The sequence below is a fragment of the Schistocerca cancellata genome, chromosome 5, assembly GCF_023864275.1.
Source record: "Schistocerca cancellata isolate TAMUIC-IGC-003103 chromosome 5, iqSchCanc2.1, whole genome shotgun sequence".
NCBI classification, from domain to species: domain Eukaryota; kingdom Metazoa; phylum Arthropoda; class Insecta; order Orthoptera; family Acrididae; genus Schistocerca; species Schistocerca cancellata.
Window position 1 is genome coordinate 376,010,254 of NC_064630.1, and position 4,599 is coordinate 376,014,852.

Genomic DNA, 4,599 nt, shown 5'->3' on the forward strand with positions numbered 1-4,599 from the left:
ATAGCGGCCAGCAAGAACTTGGAATACCCCAACCAACTGTATGCAAAGTTCTGAGACGGCGTTTGCTGTACAAGCCCTACCGATTACAACTTGTGCATGCTCGCAACCCCAATGACAAAGAGATGCGCCTCGCATTTTTTGGTTATGGGCTAGCAAAGATGGAGGATGACGCATTTCTATAGCGTGTAATTTTCAGCGATAAAGCGACGTTCCACCCTAGTGGAGAAGTCAACAGACACAATGATCGCATGTGGGGATTGGAAAACCCACTTTCATCATTGCAACACGAAAGAGATTCACCGAAGATTAACATGTTCTCTGCCGTATCCCGTCCGAAGGGTTACGGACCATTTTTCTTTGAGGAAAGAACTGTAATGGGAATCAAGTACCTGGACATGTTGGAACAATGGCTGTTCCCTTAAGTTATAGAAGATTTCCATGACTTCATTTTCCAACAGGATGGAGCTCCGCCCCATTGGCACCGTGATGTACGAGGCTTTTTGAATGACGTCCTTCTTCAGTGCTGAATCGGTAGCAGGGGACTTGAGGACCTGGCTCTGTAATCTTCTGAACTCACACCCTGCGACTATTTATTATGGGGTTATGTGAAGGAAGCTGTTTACGTCCCGCCTCTATCAACCACTCTGAACGATCTGCGAACCGGATCACTGCTGCCATGCACTGGATAACAGAAGATATGGTATCGCGTGTTTGGGACGAGTTTGGCTACCGCCTTGATGTTTGCCGTGCAGCCAACGGTGACCACATTGAATATTTATAACATTTATCATATTTCTAATTATTAATCAATTATTAAAAACCACTCCGCCTACAGGCCACAAGTGGCCCATCGGGACCATCCGACCGCCGTGTCATCCTCCGAGGAGGATGCGGATAGAAGGGGCATGGGGTCAGCACGCTGTTCTCTCGGTCGTTATGATGGTTTTCTTTGACCGAAGCCGCTACTATTCGGTCGAGTAGCTCCTCAATTGGCATCACGAGGCTGAGTGCACCCCGAAAAATGTCAACAGCGCAAAGCGGCCCGAATGGTCACCCATCCAAGTGCCGACCACGCCCGACAGTGCTTAACTTCGGTGATCTCACGGGAACCGGTGTATCCACTGCGGCAAGGCCGTTGATATTAATCAGTTATTAAACACTAATTAATTATAAATTGTTACAAATTATTAAATTTAGTAAATTGATATCAAACATTACGAAAAAAATTGGGATCTTTCTTTTTTAATTGGCATAAAGCTTGTTCATTTTGGATTTGTACTTGAACAAATACGAAGTTTTGGTCCATCATTTAGAATAAACCTGTATAACTTTGCAGGTACATTCACTGGTATATTTAGATACACACTGCAATATGTGTTGCTAATAGTTAGCAGTAAAGAAATTATAAATTAAAACGTCAGGACTTTTGCTGAAGTTTTGCTGTCTGAATGGAGAAAATGTATAAAATTTTGTCCTTTTATTATTTTATGGCGCGTATCAGCAAGAAACAAATGTCGAAAAGGTCTGAAATTATGTGCAAAGTTTGTTGGAAGTCGCTAAGTGCTTCTATTCCCAAGTACTGGATGAATACAGTCCGCGTAATTCGCCTGACGTGAGTTACGCTGCCTTAAGACATAGTTCCAAATGTTAATACTTGGATTATTGCGTTAAAACTTTATTGTAAGACTGTAACTCTTAATTAGTAGATTATGGCAGCGTTTTAAATTTTCAGTTCGGCCAATAATTATATGAAGTACTGAAAAATAGTGTTTATTAGTCCTGGAAGCCGTTAGATTGGCCATCATTCCACAGAGACCGGGTGATTGCGTGGCCATTTAGTAATGTAGATCTTCCCAACTTGCACCATGAAGAAAGACAGACGCCGTCTGATCAACTTTTTATGTTTATTCGGATTACCAGCTCCGACTGTTGCGTCAGGTCATCTTCGGATAGAAATATAATTACTGCACTCTTACCTCATATTTCAATTTGCAAAATTCTGTACGTTTAATTGAACGTTTGGCCTGATAACGAACAGCGATTTGCAAAATGGTTCAAATGGCTCTGAGCACTATGGGACTTAACATCTATGATCATCAGTCCCCTAGAACTTAGAACTACTTAAACCTAACTAACCTAAGGACAGCACACAACACCCAGCCATCACGAGGCAGAGAAAATCCCTGACCCCGCCGGGAATCGAACCCGGGAACCCGGGCGTGGGAAGCGAGAACGCTACCGCACGACCACGAGATGCGGGCAGCGATTTGCAGTGATTAAATTTGGGTTTGAAGATGACAAGAAAAGGTGACTGTACGAGGGGCGCTCAATAAGTAATGCAAAACATTTTTTCTGATAGCAGGTTGGTTTTATTCAGAATTCCAATAAACAATATTATACCACACTCGTTTACCTACGAAAGCATATTTTTCAACATAATTTCCGTTCAGTGCGATACTTCTTTACTTAATAATTTTTTTTACTTAAATTGCTTAATGCTTATTCAATGTTCTTAAACTGCTGAGTGAAATTGAATGCAAGTGAACCTGCTTAAACTGCTGAGTGCAACTGAATGTACTCTCACGTTGCTTGTTTTTATCATTTAAACACTGATCTACAGAATTTGCCCTGACAAAAAGAACTCAGACTTTTCCTATTCATTAATTACTCACGATATTAGACGGTAACACGATCTGACTGCTCAAAATGGTAACCTGACTTCAAATAATTAATACAAAAGAATGGCCCTGAATTAGTAGAAATCCAAACAATAACCTATACATTTCATAAGTCACTTACCTTACAAAAATCTTCATTACATGAACGAAATAAAAGATTCTAATTACTGAAGGCTCTAACTACTAATAGGCAAGTCGTTAGCAAAGGAAAGATTTTGTTACAGAGCGAACAATGTATTTACCTTAATAATGTGACAACCAGTTCAAAAAATTATATAATCGTGCATGACATCCAGTTCTAAAAATTATATAGTCATCGACAAATTACATTTCCATGAAAGACGCACGTCCAGATTGTCCGCTCGCGCTGACACTTCAAACCTCTAACCTCCATCACCGCTGGCTACTCACTCCCAACTTCCGTCACTGCTGGCTGTTAACCTCCGACTTCCATCACTGCTGGCGAGTCACCTCCAGTTGCCATCACCGCTGACTGTTAACTTCCAACTGCTAATCCGGCGAGCCACAGTCTCCTACACAGTGCGCACAGCGCTGTCAGAGTTATTAATGCAGAGCGCTACATAGCGCTGCCAACATACTAACACATAAACAGCCGACTTACAAGTGTGCCGGCCTTATTCTACCTCACTGGGAGGGTCTGTATGCCTGCATTGTAACTCACTACTGGTGGGCATCGGAGCCAATGACTTGCTGCATCAGTAACCTCCCCATCATTCGCAAGCAACTCCGCACAGATGGTCCTTCGTTGCTCTTTATGGTCTTCCGTTAGGCAGCGAGGAACCCAGTGGGCAGACACCTCTGAGTACCCCAACTGGTGGATACGTGTGTCAGCACTACCGACAGAAGCGTCCAGTTGTGCAGTGAGGTGTTTGATTGTGACACGTCGATCACCTCGAATGAGAGTGTCCGCACGTTCCAACATTGCAGGAGAGACAGCTGTGTGCGGCCTGCCGGCACGCGAGAGATCGGACAGGTTTGCTCAGCTTCCTTGCGATGATATCCGACACCTCGCCCAACGATTCACCGTGCCTTTATTCACTGCCAGGTCTTCGTAGATATTCTGCAAACGACTCTGAATATCTGAGATGCTCTGGTTTTCAGCCAGAAGAAACTCGATGACAGCTCTCTGCTTGGAACGCACTTCCGTTAGAGGCGCCATTTTGAAGCTTACGTATAGCGCGGCCATCTATCGTAACTTCACGAAAGTATAGGGGCTGAAGCGGGAATATTCTACGATGTTCCACAACAAATTCATCATTTTTTCAACCGAAATTGGCCATGAAAAAAATTGTTGCATTACTTATTGAACGCCTCTCGCATTTACCAGAATGAACTTTCTAATACGTATAAGTGTACATGATTACTCTGTAATTCGCACACAGGTGCTTGACAGAGAGTACGTCGAACCACTTTCATGTTCTTTAGGTACCGTTCCACTCTCGATCAGAACCTGGGGAAAACGAACGCCTAAATTTTCGTGCGAGTTCTGATTTATCTTATTTTGTTACGAAAGTCTTTTCTTGCAATGTAGATGGTAGTCAACAAAATATTTCGAAGTAGAAAGATGGCGAATCAAATTTCGTGAACACATCCCGCCGCAATGATTGCCAGTCAACCCGCATATCATATCCGTGACAACGCTCCCCTATGTCGCTAGAATGTAAAACGAATTGCATTTCTTTGAAATTTTTCAGTATCCACCGTCAATCCTATCTGGTAATCCTCCCACGCTGCACATTTATTGATGGTCATTATGGGACGTATGCATCCATTACCAAGTTTCAAGTAGCTTTGTAGCCGTCATTACGAAAGTGGTTTTGAAACTTAATGACGGATGATTGGCATCTGAAACAGGACATAATACGAGGGTTGACTGAAAAGTAATGCCTCCACCTTCGTA

General features: G+C 42.9%; 1 pseudogene; it reads right to left on the minus strand.

The window, feature by feature from the left end:
• Window positions 1–1,022: 1,022 nt before the first annotated feature.
• Window positions 1,023–1,140, minus strand: LOC126189958 (5S ribosomal RNA; annotated as a pseudogene).
• Window positions 1,141–4,599: the final 3,459 nt, after the last annotated feature.